Source organism: Phodopus roborovskii, unplaced genomic scaffold, assembly GCF_943737965.1.
Source record: "Phodopus roborovskii unplaced genomic scaffold, PHOROB, whole genome shotgun sequence".
Taxonomy (NCBI): domain Eukaryota; kingdom Metazoa; phylum Chordata; class Mammalia; order Rodentia; family Cricetidae; genus Phodopus; species Phodopus roborovskii.
Window position 1 is genome coordinate 22,728,055 of NW_026126434.1, and position 20,366 is coordinate 22,748,420.

Below are 20,366 nucleotides of genomic sequence, written 5' to 3' on the forward strand. Positions count from 1 at the left end.
TGTGTGTGTGTGTGTGTGTGTGTTTTCTAAAATCAGAATTTGAAATTTCATCAGTGGAACTCACTACATTAAAAGGTGAAGTCATTAACTGAATATCTATATACTAGGCTTATAATGTGTATGCCCACATGTGTGGGAGTGCACATGCAAATGAATGTAGAGGCCTGAGGTGAATATCAGGTGTCTTCTATCAATCTTCATCCTAGTTTTTTAAACAAGTCTTTCCTAAATTTGGAGCAAGCCACTTCAGCTGACTGGCAAGCCAGCAAACCATTGGGATCCTCCTGTCTACCTCCCGGTGTAGATATTACAGGTGGGTGCCACCATGCCTGGTGGGAACTTCTGATCTAAGCAGTCTTCACGCTTGCCCAGCAAGCACTTTACCACTAAACCAACTCTCCAGCCCCAGCTGAGTAAAACAGCTGCAACTAGCATGTTTAGGAAACTGCAATTTTCAATTTTCAAAAACAAACAGTAAGTGGCGATAGAAAGAAACTGTAACTTAGTGAAGAATAGCCAGCTACAGCAAACAGCATTTGGGCCAAGTGAAGGATACATCAAAATTCAACCAGAAATCTCCTTGCAACTAAAAACATCTCAACACACAGACATTCAAATATACTATTTTCCTCTATACTATTATGTATTAGATAAATGCAGTATCAGAATCCTAACCCCAATAACCAGGTGACATAATGGTTTGAAAAGGAGTTGAAGAAAGAAATTTACAGCAAAGAGATCAAATGATGGTGAGACAGCATGGCTCCCTACATCCGAAGCTGGAGATCCTTCAACTACTCCCAACTTAAATTATGGGTTTGAAGCTGGAAATGGTAGCACACAGCTGTAATCCAAGCACTCTGAGATGGAAGGATTTCTATTAGTTCAAAGCCAGGCTGAGCTACATAATAAATGTCAGGTCAGCCAAGAATATACAGCAAGTTGCTGTCTCAATCAATCAATGTTTGATCCATTAAGACTCACATCCCAATGTTCTAGACATCAAGAGGCCAAGAAAGCCAGACAGGAATCTGAAAGAGTGGGGTTCTTTATCAGATGTGTAAGGATCCTATAAGGTTACGATAATTCCAAAAAATGAGAGGTTTGATAGCATGAGACAGACAGACCAATGAAGAGACATGTTGTACCATGCATTAATAGTAGCACAAACATTGGGAAGAAAAGTGTTTTCCAAGTGTGAGGTTTTTAATATTTACAAGAAAAAATTACTTAGATATTTACCTTATGTTTCTAACTAAATCAAGTAAATTACACAGTAAATGTAAAAAGTGAACCATGGCATACAGGTGGGTGCCCTTTGCTTCAGGGTGACAGGGTTTTCTAGATGTAAATGCTAGAAGATGGCAGCATAATTGGAATATGAAGTGAGTTGCCCAACATGCTACAGAGCAAATGCAAAAGCAAACGGCACAACTGGAAAAAAAAATCCCTCTCTCAGGAGGACACATACAATGTCTTCAACAAAGAGAGAGCATTTATACATCAGGGAAGGCAGCAGGATTACTGGGTGTTAAAACTGTCCAACTGGGGCCCTGCTTCCCTAGGCTAAGGTGCAGATGTGCACAGGGCCCATTTCCAGGGGACATAAAACTCAGATTTGAAGCCTAAGACTGGGAAGAATGAGCAACCTAGACCACTCTAGCACTTCTATATTGTGGCCACCCTCTCCAACTCAGGAATTCAAGATGCGGGCACAGCGCCCATGCAGAGAGAAGCTATGTGCCAGGGTGCTTACCTCAACACTGTTGGGGAGGAACAGTGTGCAAAGGGATAATGATCCAGCAAACCATGCCTACACCCATACAGAAGGAACAACACAAGCCTCTAAAAAGTCTTTCAGCCAAGATTAGGTAGGACATTTCACAGAACACTAGGCAGTAGAAAAGTACAACACAAAAAATGTAGATCTATTTCAGCCCCCATCGGGTATCAGACCTCAGGCATTCCCTGAGCACTGGGCAAGAACTGTGCCCAACATGGACCCATGAGCACAATAAGGACAGTGAGGAGGAAGTGAGTCCATAAACATGGAGGAAGCAGGAGAGTGACATCTAGGAGCCTAACAAAGAGAACCCTGGATAAAGGGTGTGGGGGCCAGACCCCAGAACTCCAGTGGCCTGAAGAGATCCATGCCCCTCATACTCTGCATGATGGAAGCCAGGCATTGGGGAATGGGAGCGAGGAACCCTCCCCACAACTGTAGCAACAGTGACTGAGATCAACCCTGGAAGGAGATGCAAAGGAAAAAAAACTTAAGGGCTTTAAGTCCATGTTTTTTTTTTTTTTTCTAAAACATTTGATATTGATCAAGCCAGACCGCCTGAAACACAGTACCAGGTGATCCTACATTCAAAACAGCTGGACAAAGCAGCCTTACATACTACAGCCAGGATTTCTGCATCTTCTTAGAATCCCCCATGACAGCGCCCCTTACCAGCAGGAAGTAGTTTGGAAAGAACGATGCCCAAATTCCCAAATATTGTCTATAAATGTTTGTTTTCATTTAAATGGACTTGGTTATATAAAATAAATAAATAAATTTTAAAAAATTATCTCCAAACAGATGAAGTATTTATGTAAAAAAAAACATTTGATACAACCTTTTAATGTTCATTTTTCATCAAGCTATAAACATAGTTTTGTCTCTCAAGCATAGTAAATTTAAACTTTATTTTATTTTTATTCTTTTCTCATATATTACATCCACAGTTTCCTTTCTCTCCACTCCTCTCACCCCCTACCAACCTCCCCTTTCCCCCAAATCTACTCCTCTTCTGTTTCTCTTCAATAAAAAAAAAAAGAGCAGGCCTCCCAGGGCTTACCAACTGAACATGGTATAACAAGTTACAATAACGCTAGGCACAAACCCTAATTTCAAGGCTGGACAAGGCAACCGAATAGGAGAAAGAGGGTCCTAAGAGCAGGCAAGATTTAGAGACAGCCCCCTACCCCCACTGTTGGGAGCCCCACAAGAACACCCAGATACACAACCATAACCTAGGTCAGACCTATACAGAAACCCTGATTGTCCCTTCAGTCTCTGTGAGCCCCTATGAGCCCTGCTCGGTTGATTCTGTGGGCTGTGTTCTTGTGGGGTCCTTGACCCCTCTGGCTCCTACAACCAATCCCTTCCTCTCCCTCTTCTTCAGGGCTACCCTGGCTCCACCTAGTTAAACATAAATTTTAAAATTAAATAACTGTACAAAGCTTCTCATGAACAATAGTGGCCCCAGTAACTGCCTTGCTTCTGTGCATAGATTAACTCTTTCTGGTTGTTTGTGTTTGGTTTTGATATCTATCCTGCTCCACATTTCTAGTTACTAGGTCTGTACTGCTCTCCTGGACTCGAACAGATGATACACTGTTAACTTCCTTCTGCCAAGTTGAGCATGAACTCCCCTGAACCTCCATCCCACCTCTCATCCTTCAACACTGACTATTACTCTGCTCACCTAGTACTAAGTCTTTCCCATACCTCCAAGTTCAGCTTGCTTGTCTTCCTATGCACACTATATAGTTCCTCTCCAAATTCAGCCATTGGCCCAACTGCCTCAGATATACTCAAGACACCAGAAAAACTCTGAACTATGGCATCTTCCTGGGCTATTCCTGGAAGCTGAAAACCTCCACCTGAACTTGTTCACTCTAGAAGCCCTTTCTCTCCTAGGGTTCCAGAATCAGAAACCCACTAGAATGCAGCCCTACTTTCAGCCTGAGACACTCCTTTACCATGCCCATGAGCTCCTGGGTCACTTGTAGACCACAGTCCTCACTCTTCTGCCAGGCTGGAAAGGAGTTAAGCAGGAGACTGTTTTTCAAATAGGTGTTCCATCCATTTCCTCCTTCATCTCCACTCTTACTGCCTCTTCCATTCTCAGAAGTGGACAAGTGAGACTCAAGAGGAGACACACAGTTCCCCTCAGCACATACATATAACAGGAACACACATGAACCACACATGCGCATATAGTAAACACACAATATACATGTATGCTTACATACCTAAATATGTATACTACACCCATGCATACATATATACACAAAGACACCATGTTTTCTATCATTTTAGTGATTTTTTAAAGATTTGTTTTTATTATTCATTTGTGTGTCTGTGTCTGTGTCTGTATGTGCACATGCGTGTGGTGCCCATGGAGGACAGAAGAAAGTGTCTGATCTCCTGAGGTTGGAGGTACAGCTACTATCAATTGCCTGATATAGGTGCTAGGGATACCCAAAAGAGCAGCAAGTGCTCTTAGAGCTGGAGAGACTGCTCAGCAGTTAAGTTAGTGGCTGGTTAGTTAGTTGGTTAGTTGGCTGGTTGATCATTTTTGTTTACTTATGGATGCTGGGATTTGAATTTAGGGCATCACACATGCCAGGCAAGAGCTCTACTCTATCTTTTGTCCCATTTTAGCTGGTTGGGTTTTTAAAAACAAAGAAAAGAAGGAGAAGGCATGGACAGTGACAGGGCTCATAGTAAGTTTCATCTTCCATTTGAGTTTGGTTTTTTCTTTTTTCTTTAGACAAGGAAGGCAACTTTTGATTTTAAGCCTGGAGTACTGCCACATACCTATAATTCGGACTGAGGAGGGGGATAATGAGTCTGAGGCTAACTACCAAAAGGAGCTGGGGGAGAATAGAGCTTGAGCCCTCTTGCGTGCTAGTGGAAGTGGACTGCTGGTAGGCAGGGCATAGGAAACAGACAGCATCAGAATTGTATGAACATATCCCTAAGAAAACAGGAAAGGGGACCATACCCAAGACTAGAGCAGATAGCTCTACAGTATATGCACAAGGAAGCCTGAGCAGTGATTGGAGCCCTTGAGACTGGGTAGAGGACAGACAAGTGCCTCTGTCCTTCACTGTACGTGGAGTGGGGCCCTGAGCAGAGCCTGACATTTGATTCCAACAGAAATGTGAGGAAAACAAAGTGCTGCAGGGACTGGCCAGGTCCTGGGCATTGCCAAACCCAGGCCCAAGAGACTATAGAGCCAGTGTGCATGGCTAAGCAGCCTCCCTGGATCCCTCAATTAACATGACCTACAACACACACAGCAAAGTGAAGAGCCTAAATAATGACGGTAAACAGAAACTGAGCAAGTGACCTCCTGAACCATGACAAGAAGGGGCCACTCAGCGGACTCCATGGCCAAACTCCATCTGTAATAATGAGTTGAGTTGAAACTTTTTTCATAATTTTAAATTTTTTACAATTCTGTTAAGTTCTCAAAGCAATCTGCATAAATAAAAAATGCAAATAAGCCATTTGATATTAAAAGAACAAACGATAAACAAAAACTTTAACAAAGGATTTGTTATTTTTCTCAGTTCTCTGACTTGAGTATAGACAAAAACTCTTAAAAGAGCTCGAAAGTGGAACTAGGAGTAGCTGAGGAGCAGTGAGGATCAGTCTTTGTCTACTAAATACAGCAGATTGTAGCGCATAACCCAGGAAGGGCCCTCCTGTGAAGATGGAAGTTTCTGTCCCACCTGATCCCATAGCTGCTTTGCCCCAAATAAGGAGAGAGGAGGGCAGAGAGAGTCAGCCAAGAGACGCCATGCTGCCAAAACAGTAACATGCCAAATTACGGGTAAGCCACAGCCTCGTGGCAATACACAGATTAATAGGAATGGGTTAATAATTAAGACAGAGCTGGCCAAAAAAAAAAAAAGCCTGAGCCATCAGCCAAACATTTTATACTTAACATAATAAGTCTTTGTGTGTTCATTTGTGTCAAAGCGGCTGTGGGACCAGGCGGGACAGAAATCTCCATCTTCACTCCTGGGCTTCTCCATAGAGGGCAGCATCCATCTGGCTCTAAGGAAATAGGGAAGTTCTGGGGGGGAGGGGGTGTTGACATGGAAGCCTAGTGTTTTCAAAGCTACCACTTCTAGGAAGCATCACTGCAGATGAGCTCTGTTCTCGTTTGGCATACCAGCCAGGAATCCCCACCGGAAGCAACTATAGTGCCCAATCAACATCACCCATGGTGGAAGAGCCATTCCGCTCCCAGCAGCTCAGTACCCCTAACAGTTCCCTCCTGACTGGCAGTAGAGGCCACAGGTGCCCACTAAAAATCTCCAGCCTCCACTTGACTAAGGCCTTTGGGAGCTTCCAGAATCTGCCTGCTGCAGCCCGCCAGAACCCATTTGCTCACAGCCTTGATAGCTCACACTGTGCAGCTCAACCAGCCTCTCAGTGTGGCTGCTTTGTTACCAGCTTTGAGCCCACTGTGCAGAGCAGACGGCTGAGGTAACTATGACGGATTCTGGCCCAGCATCCTGCTTTATTTCCAACATGGGAGGCCAGATCAAAACTCAAGGCCTCCATCTGCCAAGAGGATGAATTGGCATAAAAAATAAGAGGGAAAGGCCTAGCAGATAGAAGGTGTGTGTATTCTCGAGATTCAGAGGCCTTCCCTGGAGATTTCTGTGAAAATTAGATGCAATTGGCACAGTTATAAAGGTGGTCTTCAGGCAATAGGGATTTGTTTGTCCTCTAAGAAAAAAGTATCATTAACAGCACCCATTTGCAAAGCAGATTTCCCAGCCCAGAGAGAAAACAGGCTCATAACACCCTGTTCCACATTCGCCCCACATGTTCTATTCTCAGCCCCTGCTCCATGCAGACCAAGAGCTGGTCCTAGGATGCCCTCCCTGCAAAGCACCTGATAAAGTGCACCAATACCACCTTGACCTCACTTCATGTCCCGTACATACTGCCATAATGTCTCCTTGCAGCCCAGTGTACACACTGAGCATGTCCCCAACAGCCTTTGTGCCAGTTCTCACGGGCACAGAACCCTTCATCTACCAGCACAGTCAGACTCACTCCAGTACCTCCTGCGAGGCCTTCCTCGAATATCCACCATTCCCGAGGCTGCCTTAACAGCCTACTGGCACGGAACCAACATTCCATTCCCCTTCTTTGTTTCCTTTATGGCAGTCTTTACCACCTGACATGTGATATAATGCATTAGCTGATTCCAGCCATGTTCTGTGTCCTCCACACGGATGTCAATATGCTGGAGGACTGCCCAGCCTTTCCCAGGAACACCCAGCACACAAGTGAAAGAATAAAAGGAATCATTGCTAATAAAAATCTCCCAGCGTAATAATCAGGACTCCAGTACTACATGTGACACAAGTCCCCAGCCTTTCATATTCTCTCTCATGGGAGACTTATGAGTAAGTGGCCACTCTCCTGTTGTGACAGCTTGGGGAGGTCTCGATAGCCTCACAGGGCTGCTGTCAGGCCCAGTGGGAGGTAAGCTCTTGGGAGTTCCCATCCCACCACCATGGAGTCAGACTTGGCCTACCCCTTGCAAACAGGAGAATTCTTTCACTCTCAAGCCTCAGGAGGGGAGTGAAACAGCAATATGTACACCTCAAGGAGCAGATGGGGACTGAGCTAAACACTAACAGAGACAGTCAAGTCGAGATAGCTAGGGCCAATCAGGTGCTTCATTAATATCAGCAGCTATTATGGTTATATGAGTTTTCTCTTAAAATCTGCTTAAAAACAAGTCTCCTGTTAAAACTTTGAAAATAACCTTTATAAGCTTTAGGGCAAAAAAGATATCTAAATAAAGCAACTAAGAAATGCTGGGAGCAAGATATGTAGTCTTCCCCAGTAAAATGCCCTGCAACCCCTGCTTGGTTATCCAATACCAGGTGCTCAGCCCTGAGATCATATACATACATCAAGTAACATTGTATGGACTAAGCAGTGTGTGTGCGCATATCAACAAATAAAAAAAAAAAAAAAAGGTCAGAGGACCATGACTTTGAGAGAACAAGAAAGGAGGGCAACAGAGGGGAGTTGGAGGGTGAAGAGAGAAAGGGGAACAATGTGATGATATTTTAATTTCAAAAATAAAAGGCTAACATTTTTAATCATCTCAAGGTAGTTTAAATAGTGGAGTCAGGGCCACAATTCAGAACTCAGGATGAATGTATGATGCTGTGGGCTAGGGTCTTCTTCACTCCTACTACCCACTGGCTATTCTTCTGCAGATGGTATATATATATATATATCATAAGACCCCTGCTGGACCATCCATCAGCTCAGCTGGCTTTGGAGATGGTATCAGAAAAGGACATTGCCTATGTTAAATCATGGCACTGCAGATAGATGGGAAGGACATAACTCACGCTGCCATTGGATCTGGACCAGTCATAGCCTCTGCATGTACCTTGACATGAAGCCAGACATGAGAAGCCAGCAAGCAAGCAAGACACTAGCATGACATGTAAGTGTGACCTTCAAGAGAGAATGAATGAGAAGACTGGAGAGGTTGCTCAGTGGTTAGGAGAACTAGCTGCACTTGCACAGGACCCCAGTTCAGTTCCCAGCATCCCTATGGCAACTAGCAACCATCTGTAACTCCAGTTCCGGGGAATCTGATGCTATTTTCAGGTCTCTGCAAGCTCCTGCACACACTTGGTGCTAAGGGCATCTAGGTGGTACAGCTGAGCCAGGCTCCTGCACTGGTGTGGGTTTACATGTACACTTCAGCACTGATGTGAAACAACATAACAATTTTTTTTTCATCAGGATAATATTTCTAAAACAGAAATAAGGCAAAAGTAAAAATAAAGTGCTATGCCTTTAGGGAACTTGAGAATGGCACAGGCAATCATGCTATCCTCCTTGAGTTCTTAGCTATGGTTTTCCTACTTTAAGCATACGGTTTTGTGGCACAGTGCAGTATCCTAACCAGTGCATGTACCAAGAGTAGACCTCCTTCTGGATATGACTGTCCTCGATGTCCCACCAGCCAAAAACAGACTGTCACCTGCTAAAGAAGAGGATTTCTTCTACACCCTTTGAAATTCCAACCTAACACCAGATTTCCCCTGCATTGGCACCACACTCTACCATACTCTACCACATCACATAACCATACATCTAATATGCCTTTGTTATTTGCACATGTTCAGTGACACAGCTAACATGCACATGGGCTTCTGTGGTCGTGTCATGTTAGATAGAGTAGGATTAAGTCTCCTCTGATACAGTGTGGGCTTCTGGAGCTTTCCCAGTAGGAGGGAACCAAGTGGCACACAGGATAGACCAGCACAGTGAGGGCTGTACTCTGGACTGTCCTGTGGGCAATTCTAGCCTACCACTCCAAAGGCAGACCTGATGACTTGGGATTGGATGAGGTGTACTATGAATGGAAACATCTAAAAATGTGGTACTTAGGCACTCATGGGCTGCATTTGTGATAACACATCTGCAGGTGCAGAGTTTGTCATGGATCTCTATAAAGAAACCCAAAAACTAAGCAGACAGGGTGAGGATCTGACTTTGGGAAGGGGGCAACCTTGACTCCTTTGCAGATCTAGGATGAGAGAGAGGGCTGCAGCACTGACAAGAGTCAGGAGTAGGAAGAGCCGGGCTTCAAAGGGTTTCTATTGGGGGAGGACAGGCAAGGATGTTCCAGCTCAATTCCCATCACAGATTCCCTGGTACAATTACCATTTCTAAATAATTAGCACTCTAAGCCTCGGAGGAACAGAGAAGGAAATAGTTGGGGATGAGCTTGTTTACTCCTCCAGCTCAAAAAATAGCATTGTGAGGACAATGTGTGGCCATGACGCATCTGTGGAGGAGGGAGGGTGCAGACCTTAAAGGACTATCTGATGCCATCCTGGCATCATCCTGTGTGGCCCTTCCTGCCATACAGATATTCAGGCCTGAGAACCCCCACCCCCTCATGGAGAAGTTCAGTGCCTTCCCCAGGCACCTGGCCACATCTAGAGAGGACATTTTTTTTGTTGTTGTTGTGGTTGTTTTATTTTTCTATTTACAATAGATCACACTTTAGGTTAAGTGTGAACATAGATGCGTATACCCATGTCTCAATTTATTAATTATACAGGTGGGGTTTTTATGATAAGCCTCTAGTAATTTAGAAAGAAGTTTGTGATTTGGTGTCAGTGTGTGGACTTAGGTTAAAATAATTTAAACTTGCTCACTTTTAGTTCTCTGGCTTTCCGATTGGGACTTTCTCATTGCCAGACTCAGTCTGTCTGCCCACTTAACAGCCCAGCCTAAAAACATCTGCAGGCAGGAGGTGGTGGCATAGGCCTTTAATCCCAGCACTCAGAAGGCAGAGGCAGGCAGATCTCTGTGAGTTTGAGACCAACTTGGTCTACAAGAGCTAGTTCCAGAACAAGCTCCAAAGCCACAGAGAAACCCTATTTTGACCCCCCCCCCCAAAAAAACTGCTGGATTTTGCCAACAACCTAGCACATGGCAATCAGTGACATCTAAGTCAGCTGTGCACAGGTTGGCCTCAGACCCTCAAAAGCCAGCTGGTTCCCCATGCAAGCAGACCCCACACAGGCAGCAGGCCATATACTCATATCCTGCTCTCCATTAGCATGGGCCATTATAGAATGTATGCCTGTCCTGTGTGTGGGCCTTTGGAACCAGTGGAAAGTACAAGAAATACATTTAAAAGTACCCCCAATTCCCACACAGAAGGGCTGACAACATCGTGGTTTTCCTTAAGTATTTTACCATAATTAACATGTTTTAAAACAAAACAACATCAGCTGTATATCCTCTCCGGGTAATTTACTATATATACATATATGTAATAATCTTAGCATACACCTTTTTAGCCTTTTAATATTTGTTGTGGCTCAAAGAAATATGTTTATGAAAATCAAACATCTGTTCCTTGAGATTGCTTTATGCTTAGAAAAATGTTCCTATAAGGTCTCACAGACCAGGGTAACAGTTACATAACAATACATATTCTAGTGATAAAAAACATGTTCTTTCTCCCATGAATGTAAAAGTAACATGAGTTCATTGAGAAAAACTTAGAAAAGTCAGAAATGTATGAAACTGAGCAACACTGACCCCACCCCTCAACAAGACAACATAACCTTTACCTGTACTACTTAGGCTTTTACAATTCATACCTTCATGCATGTATACCAACATACATAGGCCTGGGTGACTTTATATTACATTCACTTTTTGTTTATTTGTTTTTGTTTTTGTTGGGGGGGGCAGAGTTTCAAGGCAGAATTTCTCTGTGTAGCTTTGGAGCCTGCCCTTAAACTAGTTCCTATAGACCAAGCTAGTCTCAACCTTGTAAGGAGTACGGTTTTCCTCCCGCCGCCTGGTCTTGTCCCACCACCAAGCCAGCCCCAATTAACACACCCTCACAGTAATCCACCTGCCTCTGCCTCCTGGGTTAAAGGTGTGCGCCACCACCGCCCAGCTACATTTACTATTTTTTCCACATACTGTTAACTTATACCAGTATACAAGGTGTATTTTTTTTTCATGTCATGAATCAGTCCTATAAACACTAGTTGTAATCTAATATTCCATTGTACTATAGGAATACAATAACTCATTTACTTAATGCTCTATTGTTTGGGGGGGCATTTGACTTATTTCCAACTGTTAATTATTTAAGTTAATACTATAATAAGTATTTTCTGTACATAAAATTAGTATTCCTCTGATTATATACTAGAGGTAAATTCAAAAGGGTAGAAATTTTAAGTCCATAAACATTGTAGACGAACAATGAGCCTTCTGGAAACCTGATTTTTATAGCCATCCTGGGGCATGATGACACTCTCAGGCTCAGTGCTTCAGTATTACAAATCTTCTCAAGTTAGGAGTCAGTGAGATGGTTAAGAGTGATGCTGTGCACGGACTCTGTCTAGGAATGGTAGGTCCAGCACCACTCTGAGCTTGCTGGTAGCTGGGTTCCTATTGTGAAATACTTGCTCAGCATCTCACAAGATGCACAGACAAGTTTCTTTTTAAATGAATCTTATCGTGGTAAAGTTGGAGCAGGGACGGAAACCACTGTGAACTCAGTATATAAAGGTCTGCCTCCAGTTCTCACCAGAAATACTCATAGACATGCCTGAGCCCAAGACTTTAGGCTCTAAGACTACTCTCTACCAGGTTGAAAGGGTGGGTCACCAGTAAATAAGATGCCCCCCAGATGCCTGATGCTAAGACAAAGCTTCCATTTAAAGGGATCACTTGACTATTACAAGATGCAGGTATCCCAGCATGCAAGATTGTAAGAATCATCCATTTCAACTCTGAAATGTGGATTAGACAGAACTCAAGGTCTGAACCATCTCAGAATATATAGTTAAGTGGTCTAGCTCACCAGCTAGCTGGTCTAACATGTTCAGCCTGCTCTCTGATGAGATGGGATAGAACCTCTGGGTCACTGGGGTTATCTTATATCAAAAGTACCAAAGACATCAAGTGAGGCTACAATGGCCCTATAAGAATAGTTACAACGTGAGGTATGCCAGCATTTTCAAAGATCCAAATTAGCCATAAAGTCTGTGGTCACCACAATTTTGCATGCTTTCACTGCCAATGTATTTAAGAGAATAATTCCCTAACAGGGACACAAATTTCAGATTGGTATATGTATTTAACCTACTGAGTCTTAAAGTACAAACAGAACAAGTGTTCCAGTACAAGTCTCTCAGATACTAAAAAACCTTTGCCATTTCTCATCACTCATTTGCCAAACCATAAGTGTTATGTCTGCTGATCACTTGACTATTACAAGTTACCATTTCCTTTTGCAAGCCTTCTAACTTTGACATGTGGTAAATTTTATCTTAGAAATATGGCCTGCTTTTAGCTCCCAGATGTAGTATCATAATTGTTTCATGATTGGGAAACTCACAACGAAAATATCTGTTCACATGCTCTGCTTCAAGAGTACAGAGTCTCTTGCCACACAGTTCCTGGGTTATCGCAAGTCCCCAAGCAACACAGCAACTCCAGCTACTCCCTCCCTTGGGTATAGATACCCAGGAGCATCCCCCTGCAAAAACAGCCCCTTTCCTCAGCACCAAATACAGGTCCAGACCCAAGGGACAACTTCTTGGAGCAAAGACTTGAATGCTCAGATAGCCATGCCTGAAGCACTGAGGATACTACTGGTCTCCACACCCTGCCTGAACATGGATACCCAGTGCACTGCCTCTCACAGGTGAGCCTTCTATTGAGACTCGACTCCAGACTCTCCAGTAGCTCTGAGAGTAGTGGGCTGTACACTAGAGCCACAGAGTCTTCATTTCCTCAGCTTCTTAGAGTGTTTGCCACTGTAATCAACAGTCCTACACTGCTGTTGTTCCCCAAAATTGGCTAGCAAACTTCATACAATTCATTTCCTTGTGATACTTATAAGCCAGTATAACCCATTTCCATAAAACACCTTATGGTAATCACATTCTTTTTATTAATTCTAAAGTATAAACTACACAAGTAGCTAACACCAGTGGGAATGGAAGAGCAATAGCCACTTCCAGAACTCTCTCTCTCTTAGAAACAAAGCAAAAGTCTCCCCAGTTACCTGTCTCAGAACTCTGGAAATACAAGGCTGGGGGAATCCAAGAGTCAGTTATTTGAGAAAAACAACTGGATCATGGTAAGAACAACACAATTGGTGGCCTTTTTAACTTACCCTATTGTCATCCCCTTCCCAGTTTCAACAAGAACTCAGGGTCAGGAGCCAACAGCCAGCTACCAGAGGCCAGAGCAGGGTTCACCACAGCAGAAACACCTGCATGTGACAAAGAAGAATTGCAACGCAGTTAAGTGTCTACCTCCAAACGCTAGAAAAAGGAGAGAAAAGTAAACCAAATACAGTCATAAGAAACTATAAACATTAGAATAAAAAGTAAATGAAAGGACAAGAAAACAAGACCAAAAATTGGTCCCTTGAAAAGCTCACTGACAAACCTGTCCCTAAACTAACAAAAAAAAAAGGCCTAAAATCAAGAAATAAAGAACAAAAACTACTAAACATACAACAATAAAAAGAATAAGGAAACACAAATAATTTGAAACAACAAATTAGATGAAATTAACAAATTCCTATAAACATGAACTGAAAAAAAAGTTATGGAAAATTAAATAAATTAAAACTTGAAACAAGTAAAGAGATTGAATTAGGGAAGAAAAAAAAAACCTTTCCCCGGGTGGCTTTCTGTAAATTCTGCCAAATATTTTAAAAAGAATGATCACCAGTTAAACTGGCTGGTATGTTTGTCAACTTGACACAGCTAGAGTCCTCAGAGAGGAAGGAGCCTCGGCTGAGGAAATACCTCCTTGAGATCCAGCTGTAAGGCATTTTCTCAATTAGTGATCAACATGAGAGGGCCTAGGCCATGATGGGTGGTGCCAACCTTGGCCTGGTGGTCCTGGGTTCTATAAGAAAGCAGGCTGAGCAAGCCAGGGAAAACAATCCAGTAAGCAGCACCCTCCATGGACTCTGCATCAGCTCCTGCTTCCAGGTCCCAGTCCTGTTTGAGTTCCTATCCTGACTTCTTCTAAAGATGGACTATGGTCTGGAAGTGTAAGTCAAATAAACCCTTTCCTCCCCAGCTTGCTCTCTGGTTGTGGTATTTCACGGCCGCAATAGAAACCCTAACTAAGACACCAGTCCTCCCCAGCTCTTCCCAAGAACAGATGAGAAAAGGACATGTGTGTCCACTTCTGTTCTATATTTTCATGAGACCAGCGATAGCCTGACACCAAAACCATATAAAAACCTCACAGAAGCCTGAGACAAACACCCATAAACACAAATCACAAGGAAACACTAACAAATTAAATCCAGAAATACATAGGTACAGCAAGACCAAGTGACTTTTATCCAAAATGCAAGGTTTAACATCAAGTAACCAGTGTCACAGGAGTGATAGTGCACACCTAACAACCCAGCACTTCGGAGCAGAGGTAAACACAACATGATTTCGACTTCAAGGCCCTCATGGCTCATCTGTCTCTATAACCAAACAAGTGCTCAGTGATCGAGCACTTGTTTACTTGGGGAAAGGCCCTGAGCTTGATTCTGAGTACCTGCTAAGGGGAATTTGCGTTGTCTATCGGCTACAGTGTCTGTATAATGACCACATGACTGAACCTAATATGTCATTAAAACCCTCAGTACTTGTGTGTGAATGTGGTCTGCTAATTACTAAAAGAGGAATACTACAGTAGCTCACATGATTGCATATTTATCAACTTTTCCCTCTAAGTCTGCCAAATCTTCTCTATAAAGTTCAGTTAGTGTGTGTGTGTAAACATTCTATATATTCTGAGGTTTGTTATTAGATACAGTGAGATGCCACCTAACAATGTTTCAGTCAGTGACAGACCATGGAAGCCCCATCAGATTACAATGGATCTGAGCCAGGAGGGAATGACTTGAGCCTAGGATTTCAAGGTCAGCCTGGGAACACAGTAAAAATAAATTATAAAAGAGGGGAAAATTCCTGCTTCCCAGTAGTATAGCAGCCACTGTCACACCACAGCACATTGCCTTACTCATGTGTCACATGCTGGTATAAACAAACCAACTGTGTACAGAATACAGCACTTCACAGTGACAACAGAATATGCTCATTGTACTATAACTTTATCATCCTTTTAATGTATACTGTTTCTAATTGGAAAAAATAAGCTTACTATAAAGCAGCTTCAAACTGGCCATTCAGGGGGTATTCCAGAAGAAACCACAGAGAATGACATGTCCATGCATGTCATTTGCCTTGAAATCCTTCCAGTGGAACAAGATGTAGAAGTAGATGACAGCAACACTGATGACCATGACCATTGAAGGCCTAGGCCACTGTCAATGTCTACCCCTGTGGTGTGTGTTAATGACATTTTTTCCCCAAAAGAGCCAAGAGCTTTCAGAATGGGAACTGAAAGCCCATTTAGTGCGGAAGGAAAACCTTTGAAAAGGCAGTACACTGGGGTGCATGTACACAGACCACTGCCCTCACAGGGACAAGAACCACTCTCATCCCTCTACTCACCAAAGCAAAGGGAAGCAGTTCTTGAGCAAGCGTCTCTGTGCATGTGCCCTTCCTGACATCAGGCAGCAGATGCCCTCCTGAAGCCAATGAGGAAAATACTGACATCTGATGCTAAGCAGGGGAGGTCTAGTTGACTCTAGTTATATCTTGGATGTAAAACTACAGGCATCTATAGGCTTACACATGGTCCCCAGCTGACAGCATTTGGAGGAAAGGAGGTGAGGCCTACCTGTGGTAAGTGAAAATCTAAGGAGGGGGGAGGCCTTAATAGTCACAACCTGGCCCCACTCCATCCTCCTTTCATTTCTTGGTCTGCTTAGATATGAGGAGTCCTAGCAGCATGCTCCTGACACCATGCCTTCCCTATGATGGACTGTGCCCTCCTTTGCTGTCTGTTATGGTAACTAAACACTGAACAAAAGCAATGTGGGGAAGGAAAGGATTTCTTTGGCTTATACTTCCGGGTCGCAGTCCTTCACTGAGGGACGTTAAGGTGGGAGCTCAAGCAGGGACTGAAGCAGAAACCACAGAGAAATGCTGACTGCCTTGCCCTCAGACTCAAGGTCAGACACCTTCTTACACAGCCCAGACCTGCCTGCCAAGGGATGGTACCACCCACAGTGGGCTGGGTTCTCCTACATCAGTTAGCACAGGTATACCCACAGGGCCAATCTGACAAAAGAGATTCTTCAACTGAGGGTCTCTCTTCCCAGGTGTGTGAAATTGACAACCAGGATTAGCCATCCCAAGTTATGAACTGTGAACTAAAATAACTTTTCCTACCACAAAGTTACTTAACCATGGTGTTTTTTCCACAGAAACTGTAGTGGGTAGTATTGTTTATCAGCTTGGCACACTCCACAATTACCTAGGAGACACATCTCCAGGCACATCTAGGAGAGATTCTCTTGAGTAAGTTGGCCTCTGACCATGTCTGTTTGGGATTATGTTGATTATGCTAATTGAGGTGGGAAGATTCACCCTAAAAATGGCAGCACCATTCTTTGGGCTTTGGTCCTAGACAGCAGAAAAAAAAAGGAGCAGGCTGGCTGAGCATAGTGTTCCTCTTCCTCTGCTTCCTGGCTGCAGATGCAATGCCTCAAGCTCCTACCACCATGACCATTAAGCTCCCCACCACGATGCACTGTACTTCTGGATGTGAACAAAAACAAATACTGTCTTCCTTAAGTTTCTTTTGCCAAGTGTTTTCTTGTGTATATGGACGTTTTAGCCATGTGTATGTCTGTATACTACATATGTGCCTTGTGCTCACAGAAGCCAAAAGAGGGTAACAGATTACCTAGGACAGGAGTCACCACTGAGCTCTCTCTCCAGCCCTATTGTCAGCATACTGTATCACAGCCCCAAGAAAAGTCACCATGACAGCATTACAAAACACAACAGAGTCCTCACGAGAAAAGTCTGGAGAGGAGCTGCTGAAGCAGATTACAAACAGGATCCTCAGCACATGAGTCTGCTTATGACAAAAGGGATCACAGTATGTCCACAAAGAACCCCAGTGAAGCTGACAGTCAAATGCCACAGAGCTGTATATCTTCACTATCATCCTTCTGGGTGCTGCTGTGGAAATAAGGCCCAGGGGCCTACCTGAGATGGCAGGGTGGGGTGCACTAAAAAGAGTCTTACCCACCTTCGCCCCCAGTTCAAGCCATGAAGGCTGGACACTCCTGACAGGCAGCAAAGCCAGCAAAGAGTCAAAAGTGCAGGAACATTTTCAAGGAGTCACATAATGTAAAAAGAAGAGACAAGTACATAGATGACTTTGATACAAGATTAGGTGGAAACCTCCACCCTCAAAAAGTGAACACAGTCTCCTCCCATATAAAGTAGAACTATGCAAACACAAGGTGATGTTGACATGTGGACAGAACTAAGCATACAGTCTTCTGAAGGGCAAACTTGGCAGGTGAAAACCAAGAGCAAGGTCAGAGGCTCAGTCCAGTCTGGATGGAACACAAACCAAACTATAGGGACACATGGTCAGCAAGCTGTAGAGGCAGGGGGTACCAGCCAATGCCAGAGACATGAAAAGTGAAGCCAAGGTACCAGTCAATTGGGCTTTGCTTTGAAAGATCAAAGGAGATCAAATACAATGTCAGAGCAATAGAAGCATCCTAAAATCTGGGACCACAGAACTATTGACAGTCTAGATAACATATTCACTCCCCCAAAGTCTCCTGACCTATATGTATATGTCACTGTAAAGGCTCAATAACATGCTATAAATTATGCAGTAGAAGCAACCTCACTAAAAATGTATAATCATAATTATTGTAAGAACATAGACCTCAAAAGCAGATCAAACTAACTGACCACATACCATTGTTTACATTGTCAATAGGAGACTCAGAGGCAAGTCATGTGGGGGAAGAGAAATGGCTAAAAGAACCAGTTTTCAAAGCTGGTTCACCAGACAAAAACCCAGTAAAGTCAGAGAGCTATACATTAAAACAATGAGCTATAACCTCATATGTAGTAGAATTAAATGCAAAGAACTGACAACACCAAACGATGGAAAAGATGTAGGGACTCTTGCCAGCATGTGAGTACAGGAAGGAAGTGAAACAGAATAGTGCAACCACTCACAAAGATAGCTGGACAGTTCCTCACAAACTAAACGTGCTCTGACCACAGCACCCCACCACTATGCTACCTGGAATATCTGCAAATGAGAGGAAAACCTGTATTCACAAAGTCCTATACACAAATGTTAAGACTGGCTTGATTTAGACAGTCAAAAGCTAAAGCAACCAAGGCATCTTTCCATAGGTGAATGGGTAAGCAAGTGGGCTCATTCACAGAATCTTATTCTGCAATAAAAAGAAATGAGCTGACAAGCTATAGGGACACAGATGGATTCATAAATAAATGTGTATCACTGATGTGGGATAATGCTCTTGTTCACTATAAGGATTTGTCACATGTATCGGTTTAATAAAATGATGATTGGTCAGTAGTCAGGCAGGAAGTATAAAGCTATAAAGATACAAAGCAATTATCAAAAATACATAGCATTTCACAGCACTAAATATAAACCCGATTGCATGAAAGTTTTACAGAAATAATCCAAAACATTGGGGAACCCCAAGACAGGATATGGAATTTGACAATACAGCCTTAACTAAAATTAAAATAGTAAAACGTCTAACTGTGTGGGTAAAACAGTGTCCATCTGTCTCATTCTGGAAATGACAATTCTTTTAGGCAAAAGGTAAAATAAAGTCCTTACAACTATTGTGTTGTGGCTGGTGAAGGAACATGAGTTAACAGTTCCTACACTATTCTACATCCCAGTGGCTGAAGGATGCAGACTGGTGGGCAGTGGGAACCCAGATGCTTCACTGTTGGATGCAGGGTTTGCTCCCAAGCAAGAGAAGGAGGCTACAATGATCCACAACAAAGGGCAAGAGTTAGAGGCTAGTAGGCACATATACCTCTGCGAACCTGTCAAGGGAATCCAAAAGCAACAAAACCCAGTAGAGTCAAGGAGATCCAGCAACCTGGTATTGTCTTCTTATACTATTTGCTGATAAAAAAGAAACAAGGATGTGGATGTTCACAGGACAGGCACAGGAAATAAAGTGAACCTAGAACATAAAACCTCGGAAGGAAAAAGTTCTTAACACAGACAGACAGACAGACAGACAGACAGACAGACACATACACACACACACACACACACACACACACACACACACACACTCACTCACGAGGGCATAGGATATAGGATACACAGATACAGAAGTTGATTGAAAGAACTCCAAAAGTCCAACAAAGTCCAACCAAAGTTAGAATAACTTGAAAAATAAAGTAGTATAAAGCAGCTATAAGCCAAAGTATAAAATAAACAACTTCATACCAATAAATAGGGCAGACTACTCTCCAAAGGCAATTAGAAGCCTGCACAAAGATCCTCTGTAGTCAATGAAGTGAAGACCTGGGAACATCCCCAGCATGAGTCCACATCTCAGTGCTGAGTCGAGCTGACTTATGTCCTTCCTAATGTGTGACACAACAGTGCTCCTGTGTGGTCTTCTTTCCCAGGACCCAGGACCCTTACACAGGTCCACTTACAATGGACCCCACCAGATATCAGTAAAGAACATTCTGAAAAAGGCCAAGGTCATCAAAACTAGTAGAATGAAATCTGGACAGGGGGCTCAGCAGTTAAGAGCACTGTTGCTCTTCCAGAGGACCTAGGCCCTATTCCCAGAAGCCATAAGATGGCTCACAAAAATCCCAGAGAACCCTCTGCAAAAAACTGCACTTACACGGTGCAGGCAAAACACCCAAACACATAAAAGGGTGTGTGTGTGTGTGTGTGTATATTTCAACAAAAAGGAGAATGTGAGTGTGTGTGTGTGTTTCAACAAAAAGGAGAATGTGAGTGTGTGTGTGTGTGTGTGTGTGTGTGTGTGTGTTTCAACAAAAAGGAGAATGTGAGAAGTCATCAACTCCAGGAAGACCTGAGATGGGGA

At 43.3% G+C, this 20,366-nt stretch overlaps 1 protein-coding gene across 10 annotated transcripts in view; it reads right to left on the minus strand.

The window, feature by feature from the left end:
• Positions 1-20,366, minus strand: part of Pcbp3 (poly(rC) binding protein 3) — a 179,855-nt gene that overhangs the window by 109,098 nt on the left and 50,391 nt on the right. For 8 of the 10 annotated variants that reach the window (XM_051186963.1, XM_051186962.1, XM_051186961.1 and 5 more), the window contains exon 2: positions 13,506-13,604. The exons of 1 other annotated variant lie outside the window; for it this stretch is intronic. The gene's annotated coding sequence lies outside the window, so the exon portion shown is untranslated. Of the gene's footprint in view, positions 1-13,505; positions 13,605-20,366 lie in introns of those variants that run through there. One more of the 10 variants, XM_051186958.1, reaches the window with a different exon arrangement.